The sequence below is a fragment of the Rhinolophus hipposideros genome (genome assembly GCF_964194185.1).
Source record: "Rhinolophus hipposideros genome assembly, chromosome: 12".
NCBI lineage: Eukaryota > Metazoa > Chordata > Mammalia > Chiroptera > Rhinolophidae > Rhinolophus > Rhinolophus hipposideros.
This window is the reverse complement of record NC_138058.1, coordinates 40,295,139-40,310,573: the sequence shown is the minus strand read 5'-3', so window position 1 is coordinate 40,310,573 and position 15,435 is coordinate 40,295,139. Positions and strand designations below refer to the sequence as shown.

The 15,435-nt window shown below is 34.8% G+C and overlaps 1 pseudogene across 1 annotated transcript; it reads left to right on the top strand.

Moving 5' to 3' along the window:
* The first annotated feature begins 3,719 nt into the window (after nt 1-3,719).
* Nucleotides 3,720-4,830, top strand: LOC308506007 (heterogeneous nuclear ribonucleoprotein A1-like; annotated as a pseudogene). The gene is made up of 2 exons: nt 3,720-3,888; nt 3,955-4,830. The product of its transcript is annotated as a heterogeneous nuclear ribonucleoprotein A1-like (transcript).
* Nucleotides 4,831-15,435: the final 10,605 nt, after the last annotated feature.

Genomic DNA, 15,435 nt, shown 5'->3' with positions numbered 1-15,435 from the left:
CCAGACCTCGTAAATGTATATCAAGAGTTACATTAATTGAGTGCTTGTTATGGGTTCATCACTTTCATCTGTGTTAATCTGACTATTAAGTGGCAAGTATAGAACTGAATACAGGCGGTAGGATCTCATGGCTTCTTATTCTCAGCCCACTGTCTGTGCCAGTGCTCCTTCCCTTTCACTCTGCATATGTCAACTTAAATTAACTAATTTACACATTCACATTCTTCACTGTTAAAAAATATTAAAAATTAAGTCACCCTGACACATGGCAATTTTGCAGAAGCACTGGAAGTTTTTCCAAGTGTTGTTATGAGGTAAATCATATACTAAAATAATGCACTGTCAGGTACATACCTGCCTCGCTACTTGGACAGATTTAATAATGGAGTAGGTTCGCACCACCTCTAATTTACTGTTGGCATGAGATTTGACATCCGTCTGCATGAAATTATATCCCTAGTGGGAGTTTTCAATGGATAAAGTTAATTTCAGTCATTTTGAACTTTCAGCAAGTCTAGGAAATTTTTAGAAAAAGACCAACACTGTCAACCAATGAGTCAAGATTTTGAAAGCACATGAAAAGGCAGTTCACATAGTTTTGACACTAGGAAGAACACTCAGAGGTTAAATGTCTATCAAGTGTATTGCCAAAAAAAAAAAAGCAAACGTACAGATTTTATTTCTTTTCAATTAAACACAGATTAAAATATTCCCCATTTAAGAAGTTTGGTAAACCCAAAGATTTAGAAACGTACTAAGACAATTCAATCAGATCACCACCAATGCTGTGACCATCCTTTGCATAGACAAGACCTCACACAGCTGTGGTCATGGACACCTCCACATGAAAATGAAAAAAATTAGCCAAAAAGTCTATGACTTTATTATCCCAATATCTAAGCTTTGTAAATACCCAGTTCTTTCACTAAACCTTTCCACCTTTTCATCCAGACATTGTGCACTATGTATTGACAGATACAGTGTGTATTTAAGCTTAAGGAGACCTAAGCAGGTTAATGCAGGCATACTTACATCCCATATCACTAATGTGAGAAAGGTACATAATTGCATTCTCATAGCTAAAACAAAACAAAGTTTGCCCTTCCCAAATATGGCTTTTTATAGGGAATTGTACTCTGTGACTTTGCTCATTCCACTTATGGGTTAGTATAGCTCATCCCTTATCAGGCTTTTATTAAGAAGAACAAAACTAATTTACTAAACTGTATTATGTGTTATAAATACTTATTTTCATTTAACATCCCCCCAAAATCTTATAAGTTGGGGATTTTCATCCTGACTTTACAGATCACCACTAAGGTATAAAGATGAAAACTAACTTGTCCAGTAACTTCATTCATAAAGATGAAAACTAACTTTACCCTGTTCTGACTAAGTATTTACGTAACTTCAATGCTTAAAATAATATAGAAATACCATCTCCAAAAGGGAGGATGCCCTGTAAGTTGAGGTCCATGACATAATTCTTTGGTAATGCTGTTACCATTTAATGAGGGAGGACAAATATATTTTCTACATACAATTTACGACAGCAGGCACCACCTTCCAAATTGTGGAGAGCCAATTTGTTCTCACCTTCAATGTATTCTTATCAAGAGGAGATCTGGAGTTGTAGGGTGACATCAGAAACATGGCAGTATGAAGGGTCCCTCTTGATTTCTCCCCTTGAAGTTACAAGTTGAACAGTTATAATTCAATAAAGAGTTCCCTGTGCACCACACAAACACGTCTGAGAGAGCCACACATTGAAACACTCAAAGGTGGGCCAACATTACTCTGAAACCAAAACCTGGTAAGGATAACACAAAATAACAAAACTACAGATAAATATCTCAGATGAATACGGACGCAAAAGTCCTAAACAAAGACTAGCATATAGAATAAAACAATACATTAAAAAGACTATACATCATGATCAAGTGGGGTTCATTCCAGGGGCACAAGACTTGTTCAACATATGCAAATCGATCAATGTGATACACCACATAGACAAAATAAAGGATAGAAATCATATGATCATATCAACAGATGCAGAAAAGACATTTGACAAGCTACAACATCTATTGATGATAAAAACTCTTAGTAAAATGGGTAATGAAGGAAATTACCTCAACATAATAAAGGCTTTATATGCCAAACCCTTAGCTAATATCATAGTAAATGGTGAAAAACTGAAAGGTTTTCCTCTACGATTAGGAACAAGGCAAGGATGTCTCCTTTCACCACTGTTATTCAACATAGTATTGGAAGTTTTAGCCAGAACAATCAGGCAAAAGAAAAAAATAAAAGGCATCCAAATTGGAATGAAGAAGTCAAATTGTAATTTATGGCCAATGACGTGATTCTTTATATAGAAAACTCTAAAGACTCCATCAAATAAACTATTAGAAACAATAGACAAATACAGTGAAGTTGCAGAATACAAAATCAAGGTACAAAAATCCATTGCATTCCTATATACTAACAATGAAATTTCAGAAAGAGAAACGAAAAAATAAATTCCTTCTGCAAATACAACAAAAAGCCTTAAACACCTAGAATAAACTTGACAAAGGATGTAAAGAACCTATACACTGAAAAGTGTAAGACATTATTAAAAGAAATTGAAGAAAACACAAAGAAATTGGAAGATAATCCATGTTCATGGATTAGAAGAATTAACATAGTTAAAATGGCCATATTATCCAAAGCAATATACAGATTTAATGCAATCCCCATCAAAATCCCAATGGCATTTTTTAAAGAAATAGACCGAAGAGTCATCAGATTTTTATGGAATTACAAAAGACCCAGAGCAGCCAAAGCAATACTGAGATAAAAGAACAATCCTGGAGGTATCACACTCCCTGACTTCAATTTATACTACAAAGTAACAACAATCAAAACAGCATATTATTGGCAGAAAAGCAGACACACAGATTAATGGAATAGAATTGAGAACCCAGAAATAAACCCACAAATACATGGGAAGATAATTTTCAACAAAGGAGCCAAAAACATACAATGAAGAAAAGAAAGCCTCTCAATAAATGGTGCTGGGAATATTGGAAAGCCACATGCAAAAGAATGAAACTATAGTGTTGTCTGTCACCATATGCCAAAATTAACTCAAAAGGGATCAAAGACCTAAGCAATAGATCGAAGACCTGAAATACTAAATTGCATAGAAAAAAAAAAGCATAGATCTTATGGATCTTGGATTCAGAGACGATTTTATGAATTTGACCTCAAAGGCAAGGGAAATAAAAGCAAAAATAAATGAATGGGCCTATACCAAACTAAAAATTTTATGCAGAGCAAAAGAAACCATCAATAAAACAAAGAGGCAACCAACTGAATGGGAGAAGATACTTGCAAACGACACCTCCAATAAGCACCTAACATCCAAAATATGTAAAGAACTCATATAACAATAACAACAACAAAAACAATCCAATTGAAAAATGGGCAGAGGACCTGAAGAGACATTTTTCCCAAGAAGACAAATGACCAACAGATACATGAAAAAAAAAGTTCAACTTCACCAGTTACTGAGGAAATGCAAATCAAAACCACACTGAGATACTACCTCACACCTATTAGATTGGCTATTATGAACAAGACAAGTAATAATAAGTGTTGGAGAAGTTGTAGAGAAAAGGAATACTCACACACTGCTGGTGAGAATGTAAATTGGTTTAGCCACTATAAAGAACAGTATGGTGGTTCCTCAAAAAATTGAAAATAGAGATACGTTCATTAGATCACTCCTTTCTGTCAGTGGACACCGCCAAGTCGGCATTGTTGAAGTCTCCCCTCCCCTGGTCATCTTGTCTAAGTCAGAATCTCCCAAGGAGCCTGAACAGCTGCAGAAGCTCTTTTTTGGAGGTTTGAGCTTTGAGACAATCGATGAGAGTCTGGGGAACCATCCTGAACAATAGGATACATTCACAGACTGTGTGGTGATAAGAGACCTAAACACCAAGTGCTCCAGAGGCTTTGGGTTTGTCACGTTGTGCCACCATGGAGGAGCTGGGTGCAGCCGTGAATGCAGGGCCACACAGGTAGATGAAGAGTTGTGGGAACAGAGGGCTGTCTCAGGAGAAGACTCTCAAAGACCTGGTGCCCACTGCACTGTGGAAAATATTTTTGTGGGTGGCATTAAAGAAGACTCTAAAGAACATCGCCTAAGAGATGATTTTGAACAGTGGGAAAACTGAAGTGACTGAAATCATGACTGACCGAGGCAGTGGCAAGAAGAGAGGCTCTGCTTTTCTGACCTTGGATGACCATGACTCTGGTGACAAGACTGTCATTCAGAAATACCACACTGTGAATGGCCACAACTGTGAGGTGAGGAAAGCCCTGTCTAAGCAAGACATGGCTAGTGCTTCATCCAGCCAAAGAGGTCGAAGTAGTTCTGGAAACTCACTCGGTGGTGGTCAACGAGGTGGTTTTGGTGGGAATGACAACTTTGGTCGTGGAGGAAACGTCAGTGGTCGAGGTGGCTTTGGTCAGTCGTGGTGGTGGAGGATATGGTGGCAGTGGGGATGGCTATGACGGGTTTGGTATCGATGGAAGCAATTGTGGAGGTGGTGGAAGCTACAAGAATTTTGGCAACTACAACAATCAATCTTCAAATTTTGGACCCATGAAAGGAGGAGACTTTGGAGGCAGAGGCTCTGGCCCCTATGATGGTGAAGGCCAACACTTTGCCAAACCAAGAAGGCTATGGCGGTTCCAGTGGCAGGAGCAGCTATAGCAATGGCAGAAGGTTTTAATTACTGCCAGGAAACAAAGCTCAGTGGGAGAGGAGAGCCAGAGAAGTGACAGGGAAGATACAGGTTACAGAGATTTGTGAACTCAGTCAAGCAAAGTGGTGGCAGGGTCTAGCTGCTATAAAGGAAATACGTGTTAGCCAATACTCGTGTGTATGGGCAAAGAACTCGAGGACTGTATCTGTGACTAATTGTATAACAGGTTATTTTAGTTTCTGTTCTGTGGAAAGTGTAAAGCACTTCAACAAAGGGTTTTAATGTAGTTGTGTTGTTTTTTTGCACCCATGCTGTTAATTGCTAAATGTAATAATCTGATCATGATGCTGAATAAAGACGACTTTTTAAAGAAAATTAAAAATAGAATTACCATGTGACCCAACAATCCCTATTCTGGGTATCTACCCCAAAATCTGAAAACATTTATCTGTAAAGATATATGTACCCCTATGTTCACTGCAGTATTATTCTTGGTGGCCAAGACAGGGAAACAGCCAAAAGTGTCCTTTGATAGATGATTGGATAAAGAAGATGTGATACGTATGAACAATGGAATACTTCTCAGTCATAAGAGGAAATACTGGCATTTGCAACAACATGGTTGGATCTTGAGATTATTATGCTAAAGGAAATAAGTCAGACAGAAAAAATCGAGAACCATATGATTTCACTCATATATGGGATATTAAACTGAAAGCAACAAACAAACAAGGAAAACTCATAGATACAGACAACAGTTCAGTAGTTACCAAAGGGTAATGGGGGGTAGGTAGGAGGTGGTAGAAGAGGGTAAAGGGAGTCAAATATATGGTGATGGAAAAACTGACTCTGGGTGCTGAACACACAATGCAATATATAGATAATGTATTATTGAATTGTACATTTAAAACCTATATAATTTTACTAACCAACGTCAACCCAATAAATTTAATAAAAATAAGGAAAAATATTAAGAGAAGATCCCAATAAATGGTCTTTGAGGCATTACTGACCCTATTTTTATAAAAGCTCCCCAAAGTTGAATACAAATTCAAGCTTAAGAAAAGAATCTGAGCTCCCCGTTCCGTTGCCTGCTATTTCCCTGCCTTTGACTACAATCTCCAAGTCACTGACTATAATGGAAACAAAGAACAATAAAACCCAGAATGTAGATGGAGGAAAAGGAAGTGAGAAGAAATAATGAAAGGAGAACAGGTTTGGGAAAGTTGTCATGAGTTCAGAAATGAATTGTAATTAGAGATTGGAACCATAAATTGAGAATTTTAGTTACTCTTATGCAAACAGTGAACACATCAATAAGAACCAATATGCCCAGATTTACCAGGTAAAATCTGCCTTTAGAATTCCAAAGAGAAAAAGGTTTCCTTAGAGAATGCTAAAGGCCCCAACCCTCTCCCTAACTACATTTTCTACAAGCCCAAAATGCTATCAACTTTTGGATTGTAGGAATAGTTTTCATCACTGACCCTTTCAAGGATCATAATCTTGCATTTCTTTTCCTATCCTCTTCATCAACTTTGAGTTTCTCTTCATGTGTAAAAAAAATGGATTCAAAACTTCTTCCTTCTGGGTAACACCTATAGGTGTTATCTGGCATTTTAAATTACATACTGTGGGATGAAATTAGGTATTATGTTGGGGAATGACAGTCTTAAGCAAAAAAGCCAAATCTCCATAATTTCAAAGTAAAAATTCATCTTTAAATGTGTTACTTGAAAGGTTTTGATGATAGCACACTCTAACAGTTCTAAATAAAAATTAAGATTGTTCACTTAAACACATAGCCCATCTGACTAAAAAAAATGGAAAAATATTGTCATTTATTTCACCATTTTAATTGAACGTTTTTAATATGTACAAGATTGGAGACCCCAGATTTTGTTTTTCCACTTTTTAGCCAGATGTTTCTGAGTGCAGACTCTTCTTTCCTCAGTATGATATTGTGAAGTTCCTTCTTTACTGCTCTTCAACCCTCTGCCATTCCTAAACCCCACACTCCTAATCATCTCAGTCTCAAAGTACAACACAGAGAAAATGGAAACATTTGAATTCTAGCAGTAAGCACTCTCAGGTCAAAGATTTTTATAGGTAAAGCTTAAAAGATTTCTAAAGACTTCATACACTATATCCTAAATACTTGCTTGCTCTCATTTAATAAAAATAAAATTAAATGTCAGTGAATTTCTTAGATGATGGAAGAGAGATTGATTTTAGGTCAGAAAGCCTATCAGCATAATTTTACCAAAACTATACAAAATGCTTCATGTGAAATTGCTATAAGACCCATGACTGCGACACCACCAGCAACTACCAGGGCCTCTATTTTCAACATGAGGCATTCTGCTGCATAAAAATCCATTGACTTTCTCTACAGGTCTTAACCTCTTTTACTAGTGCATAGCAGGAATTTATCCCAAAGTTTTTCCCAAGTCTAAAATCTGCACTAGGTTGTTAAGTGCTGCTAAATTAGGATGCATTTTCAGACAATAAACAGAAAAAAAATGGAAATATGAGGAGGAAATACCTAACCTCAACTAATATCACAAAGTTACAGGATCATATTTCCATACCAACAAGTAGCAGCATAGGTATTAGATCCAGAGTGCTTCTCAAGGGGGACATAGTGAGAAATTAATTTTTCCCACCAAGGGAAAATAATTAAACACATCTCACTAAAAAGAAGTTTAACAGAAAAATAAATTTTAATTTCCTTGTCAAGAATATTCTGTGGGTATACAAATGGCACTATAATGTTCTTATAGTGGTAGACCTGAAATCATGAAGCACATGGGTATCGACCATTAATGATGCAAATAACTGATAGACTTGCAGAGTAATGCTTCAACATTTATTATTTTAACTATATTAATCTAAGTATTGATATCTCCTGACTTGAAATCCTTATCAATTCCATAAGAAATTCAAAAGTAGAGAAAGCACACCAATCCATTTTTCTAGCTAAATAGAAGCCCATGAGAAAACAAAGATAAATACACATAGAGAGAGACACATAAATAGATAAATACATTTATCCATAATGCTTATTACATTCTTGGCCTTGGAGGAGATAAGGGATACATCAAGGAGACAAAAACAAAAAAGAGAACTAAAACCAGAGCAGAAAGTGGTAAGTAAATGTGAAAATCAAAATTGCTCTGAAATGTCAATATCAGCATTGCAATTAAGACTCTGAGCCTTAGTAGAGAAGGAAAAATAGAAAACTAACATAAGATTCCTGAATTAAGCCAGGGACCTTGAAAGAGGGCTAAAGATTTGCACATTTCTTGCTGCCAGGTTAAACAAATGCAAATCCTCTATGAGGAAAGTTTCTACATCAGATTTACAGGTTTTACGTCGTACATTTTGATAGATCATAAACCATTATACATACACACAATCAGAATCACCAGACGTGCAAAAACACAAGCCTACATGAATGTAAATCAACAAAAGTATAGGCAACAGTTTTAGATATCCAAAAATTTGAAGTATTGTAATTGTCAACTAGAGATTGTAAAATACCTGTAATTAAATCTTTAAAGAAATAATTGAATTTTTAGAATGAGCAAGCTATAAAATCCTACCAGAAGTAGGCAAACCTGAACAAAAAATAACTACATAGAAATAAAAATATATATAGAAACAACACAAATGTCCACCAACAGATGAATGTATAAAGAAAATATAGTATATACGTACAATAGAATACTATTCAGCCTTACGAAAAAAGGAAATCCTGCCATTTGCAACAACATAGGTGAACATAAAAGACATTAGTAAAAAAAAAGGAGTCACAGAAGGACAAATACTGCATGATTCCTCTTATATAAGGCACGTAAAATAGTTAAACTCATAGTTAAACTCAAGGAAACTTTGGAGGTGATAGATATGTTTATTACCTTGATTGTGGTGATGGTTTCATGGGTACAGGTGTATGTCCAAACTCATCAAATTCTATACATTAAATATGTGAAGTTTATGTATATCGCTTATATTTCAATACAGCTGCTTTTAAGAAAAAAGAAATGGAAAACAAACCCTAGATGAAATAAAAATACTAATAGGTCAATATCAGAATAGGCAAAAGTCATTAATACAGAGACATTGCTAAACAAATTATTCCAAATGTATCACAGAGAGAAAAGTAGATGGAAAATTTGAAAGGGAAGTTAAGATATAGGGAAGATAGAAAGAGAAGAGCTGGTATTTATTAATTCATTCATTCTTTTAATATTCAACAGGCATTCATTAAGTGTCAATTGTATATTAGGCATTTTCTAGTCTCAGGAAAAAGAGAGAAAAGATATAAATTAAGTAGCATGTAGACGGAAAGTAGATCAGATGATGATAGTTGCTGTGGAGAAAAATAATGAATAGAAAGAGGATACATTCAGAATTCCAGAGGTGAGAGAAGAGATAGAACAGATGAGAAGCTACCTTTAGAGCAATAATGGCTACAAATTTTCTAGAGCTGAAGAAAGAAATGAATCCAGAAGTGAGGAAATATAACCTGTGCTAATCAGAATACATAGAAATAAATAATTAGAAAGTATTTTCCAAAAAATAAAAACAACCAAACTGACAGAATTTTCAACAGCTAAACTAGAAGCCATAAGACATTTATTCATCCATTCAACAAGTATTTCTTTAGTATTCGTTATATGCTATAGATTAAACATTAAACAAAATAAACAAAAATTTTTGCCTTCACAGAACTTACATTTTAATGGTTGGAGGCTGAAAATAAGCAAAAAAAAGACATGTATTATTAATAGTTATAAGAGATATATTGTAGAAAATTTTTTTGAAGAGATGGAAAAGACAGTGGCTGATTGTGGAAAATAGGGAAGGATGTTTGGAGAAGTTGAAATTTAAAAAAAAAAGTCTATGAGTTTTTGTTTTTGCATTTGTCTTGTTTCTTTGTTGCTTTCAGTGTTTTTTATTGTTTGGGTATTTTTTGCTTTTTTTTTTAATTAAAGTTTATTGGGGTGACAATTGTTATTAAAGTTACACAGATTTCAGGTGCACAATTCTGTAATACATTATCTATATCTTACATTGTGTGCTAACCACCCAGAGTCAGTTCTCTTTCCATCACTATGTATTAGACCCTGTTTATCCTCTTCTTGAGCCCCTCTCCCCCTTACCCTCTGGTAACCCCTAAACTATTGTCTATGTCTATGACTTTTAGTTCCTTCATTTGTTTGTCTTGTTCTTTTGTTGCTTTCAGTTTTATATTCCACATATGAGTGAAGTCATATGATTCTCTACTCTTTCTGTATGACTCATTTCGCTTAGCATAATAATCTCAAGATCTATCCATGTTGTGGCAAATGGCACTATTTCATCTTTTCTTATGGAAGAATAGTATTCCATTGTGTATATATACCACATCTTCTTTATCCAATCATCTATTGAAGGACACTTTGGCTGTTTCCATGTCTTGGCCACCGTAAACAAAGCTGCAATGAACATCGGAGCACATATACCTTTACGGATAAATGTTTTCAGATTTTTGGGGCGCATACCGAGGAGAAGGATTGCTAGGTCATATGGTAATTCTAGCCTTAATTTTTTGAGGAACCTCCACATCACAGACACAGACAATAGTTTAGTGGTTACCAGCGGGGAAATGGGGAGGGGTGTGGTAGATGAAGGTATAGGGATCAAATGTATGGTGACAGAAGGAGAACTGACTCTGGGTAGTGAACACACAATGTGATATATGGATGATGTATTACAGAATTGTACACCTGAAACCTATATAACTTTACTAATAATTGTCACCCAAATATATTTTAATTTAAAAAAGAAAGTCAGGAAAAGGCTGAATAAGAATAAAACTTTTGATTTAAGCCCTGAAATGCAGGAGTGAACTTGGAATTTGAAGCAGAAGTCTTCCATAAAATTTATTGTTCTAAGAACATGACTGCTGTGTTGCAAAACCAAAGATGCTAGTATGTCTGGAGTAGAGAGAGAAAAAAAAAATTAAACATAAGTCAACTAAGAAAGACAGGGAGAAGGCATATTGTACAAGAACATGCAGTGCATTCTAAGGACTTTGCCTTTTACTCTGAGTTACATATGAGTGTGAAGCAACAGGAGGGGTTTAAACAGAGACGTGGTATGGTGGGTTTAATGGTGGCCCCCAGAAGATATATCTGAGCCCTATTCTCCAACACCTGTGAGTTTTACACTATATGGAACATAAATCTAGAACTGAAATATATAACTTCTAGCACAAATGAGGAAAGAAGATGAATGAAATTATACTGTTTTGCTATATGATATGTAAAGTAGTATATTTACTCAAAATAAATTGTGTTAAATTATATGTGATATTGTTATCCCTACAATGACTTCTTAAAAAAATACAAAAGTATAGCTACAAAGCCAACAGATAAAATTGAATATTCAAAGTTATTTGGTTAGCCCTCAAGAAAGGAGGAACAAAAGAGCAAACATTGGGACAAATAGAGTCAACTTAAACACAACTGCATTATATTAATAATTACATTAAATGTTAATGAGCTAATTATCCCACTTAAAATTAGCAGACTAAATAAAAATAAGATATTTTATAAATATGCAAAAGATTTAATATAAAACAATGGGAAAGGTACCTTTTATATATCTGAACTCTTCTTCGCGTTGGGTATGCAGTTATAGTAAGAGATCTATGCCCACAAATTTAATAAACAGTTTGTCTTATATTTTCATAGCGTATTTAAAAGATAACTAGCTGTATAATTTTAAGGAGAGGATGTTAAAGTTTGCCTAGGACAGAGTAAAATTCAGGATCATATTCTGAGTCTGTTGAGTTAAATATGGTAAGTTAGTCTTTCTTTAATCACTTGTTTATATTTACAGTAAGAAATTATGATCCATTGCCATCCCAAACGTTCATTCCAAGAATTTTTTTCATGTTGGACAAACCTGGGCTGGGTTTCCAATTGTCCTTTGTTCATATTAGAATTTGACTACCCAACATTTGATAGTCTTGTATGCTAATCTATGACTGAAAGTTTATGATTGACAGTGAGCATACAAGGTAGGGGGAAAAAATAGAAGCAGAAATACCTATTATATAAATAAGACAGTGAAAAGACCAGTGATTGTTCTCTGCATTATATTGTCTTTATCTACACATTAAATAATAAATATTAAATAAATGTGAACAACTCCCTGCTTCTTGGTTAGCAGTCTTCATTTAATTATGGAGCCAAATGGAATTTGAGATTACCAGTCCTGTTGTAGGCTGAATTATTTCCCCCCCGCAAAAAATTCATAAGTTGAAATTTCATGTTAAAAACCTCACAATGTGACTGTACTTGGATATAGGGTCTTTAAAAAGATAATCAAGTTGAAATGAGGCCATTAGCATGTGACCTAATCCAACATGACTGGTGTCCGTAGAAGAGGGGATTAAGAAACAGACATGTACAGAGGGAAGACCATGGGAGGACACAGTGAAAGATGGTCATCTACAAGCAGAGGAGAGAGGTCTTGGAAGAAACCAACTCTGCTGACACATTGATTTTGTACTTCTGGTCTCCAGAACTGTGAGAAAATAAATTTCTGTTGTTTAAGCCACCAAGTATGTGGTACTTTGTAATGGCAGCCTGAGCAGATTAATTCCATCTTCTTGTTATTTGATGCTATTGTTGATGAAATTGATGCCCAGAGAGCACAAATGACTCAGTCAAGTAACAAAGCAAGCTACTAGAAGAGCTGGGCTAAAACTCAAGTCGCCTGATCCCATTCTTAAACAAAAATTCAAATGTGTGGCACAGAAAAACAAAAAGATGGATGATATGCTGAATGGCAGAATAAAAGGTTCATTTTCTTTGTGAAACCCCTGAAATTGTTCCCAGTGATCCACAGAACACCATGTGAAAATCAGCATACTGAGAAGGCTGACATTAGTAGAAACACCCACTAAATAAATTTGTTTTCAACCTTCTATTTTGACCCTGGGTAATAAGTCAACTATGATTATAAAAATGAACACACATAAGAGGAGAAATACTTTCTGTAGTTGGTGAGACAAGACATAGAAGTTAAATTATACCATTTGAAGATATAAAACTAACAAAGCAACTGAGCAGTTTTATAACTACACCAGGAAGAGGAGGGAAAAGAAGTGATAGAAAGTATAGTGAAGCTAAATTTTTAGCGTAATAGGAAGCTTAACATCTAAATCTAGAAATAGGTCCATAAAAATTTATTAATGAGGTGAAAATAACCACCGAAAGAAGTTACAAAGAGCCAGAAGTCATTGTCTCTGGAGCTCTGAGAGTAGAAGTGAGGAGGTATGAGGTAGGAGACTATCTACTGTAAGCACTGTTCTACTATTTAGTCTGCATCTGTGTGTACATATGTGGATGTAACTTTCTCTTTAAAAGAAAGAGGAGAAACTTATGAAAAGGAAGCCATCATGAAGTTTATCTTCTTTCCATATCCATCAAAGGGTATACCGAAGTCTGTTAGTATACACCACAAAATATAATTCAAAAAAGTAAACAAGACCAAATAGGAAAAAAATAACTAATCTGTTCCATGCTTACTTCTACTCAGATACAGAGGCCAGTCTTCCCTAAAGTAAGTTTTCCTAAAGGCAGAGAATCACACTCTTTGGCCATGTTGGGGGCAAAGTCAAATCAAATCTATCCTCTGTGGTCACTTCCATGCCTGCCTCTTTCTCCTGCCCAAGAATTTTTTGAAAAAAACGCAAACTGTTTTGTTTTTAAAGCACTTTATACACCAGTATGGAATCTGTCCTCTGAATTACAAGATGTTAAATTTCCACCAAATTTTATTTTAGTGCTAGAAATTCAATCCCAGACCACTCCATAATTTGACTTCCATGGGCTGTAGAAGAACTAAAACAAAGTATGTGTTTTTGTTTTCCACTTAAATATGAAGGTAAAAAAAAACAAACAAACAACAACAACAAAAAAAAACAACTGGCAGTTTTGCTCCAAAGAGCAGGTCATGAATGATGTATTAAATATCATAAGACAACTAGAAAGTCTCTCACCTTTAATGATAGTAAGATCAACTGGAAAAAGTTTCTTGAGAATGACATGCCAAAACATAATATAAAATAATAAAATTTTGATAAATTTTCTGTCGCAGATGGATAAAATAGAAAGCACCTTTTCATAACATTTGTTTGACTAGAATAACTTCTGCACACAATAGAAATATAGTTGTTACATTTCAGTGTCGAAATCTCAGTTATGAATCATAGTTGTATTTGCCAAAACAAGGTATATATGTAAAACCAACATATTTTTATTCACAAGCAACCTAATTCCAATAATATTGAAGAAAAAATGTTTAGGTTATTTTCAGAGTAGAAAACTGAAAGGGTAATGAATCTATTATGTCCAGGTAACTACATTAGAAGTGTCAATATACAGTAAAAATTTGGTTCATAACAAAAGATCACAAAAAACATTTCTTTCTCTGGCCTTGATACATAAGGAAAACATGATATGCATTGTCCTGTCCTGATCCACTATATTCCAAATGTCTGAGCAGAACATTTTCCACAGGGGCATTTCCATTTGGTTCTCTTCTTTCTGAAGCACTGCCAATTTTGTCAAACTATTTGGAAGGTTTCACTCCATTACTTTCAAAAAAGCCACCAGGTTTTTAGTAATCCAAAGCAATTTAGAAACAGCTTAGAGCCACCTGGAAATTCTAGACACAAAGTATGGTTCTGAAGTGGTGAGTTCTCTTAAGATATTATATTTTATAAAATAAATTTTAAAATCACTAACAAAAAGTCTGTAGTGTAGTAGCTCTCTGAGTAGGTAAGTCACCATTGCAAATACAAGCACCAAAACTTACAGACACAAATGTTGTACAGACAGTCTAGGGAGTGTGACTCCTAAAGACTCTAATTTCTCATTTAGATACAAATTCTAAAATTGTTTCTAGTGGAAAATGTGTTCGTAATTCTTGGCTGGAATAAAAAACACCGACCACTACCATCAAGTAAAATGAATAAACCGCTTTTTGGACCTTGTATATAAAAGGACCTAATTTTCAGACATTCCAAAAATTATTTCTCTTTTTTATTTAGAGTTCACTCTGTAGTATACATTGACATCCACTCCACTTTCATCACTTTACCCTACCACCACTATATCCTTGCTCATAAAAGCTAGAAACCAATTACATAGTTCTTCCTGTTTTTGCTGCAGTGAAGATAGTATCAGAACAATTACACAGGGCTTAAATCAATGATTTAAAAAAAAAAAAATTCCATCTTATCCCTCAATCACTAAAAAGGAAAAAAAAATACTCTTAATTTGTTACTAGATGTGAAAGTGCAAGGAACTTTTAACTCGTCAGATAAAAAGTTTATAGTTGCAGGCTCAGACAACATGACAATATTCCTTAAGAGAGATTTATTACCTTTTTAAGTTACTTCCATTGATTTCTCATGGCTATACACCTATGTTTCCTGCTGCACCACAATATTCTATTTTCTATTTGGATACTTATATTTTCCATCTGCCTACTACTGACTCAAGTCTTTAATAAATTTTTAATGGATTTTTAGGGTGACCTTAGCAGACCATGCCTTTGTTTCTTTGAAATGCTCTCTCGAGACAGAGGCCAAGGTCAGCTTCTCTATTTCTAACCC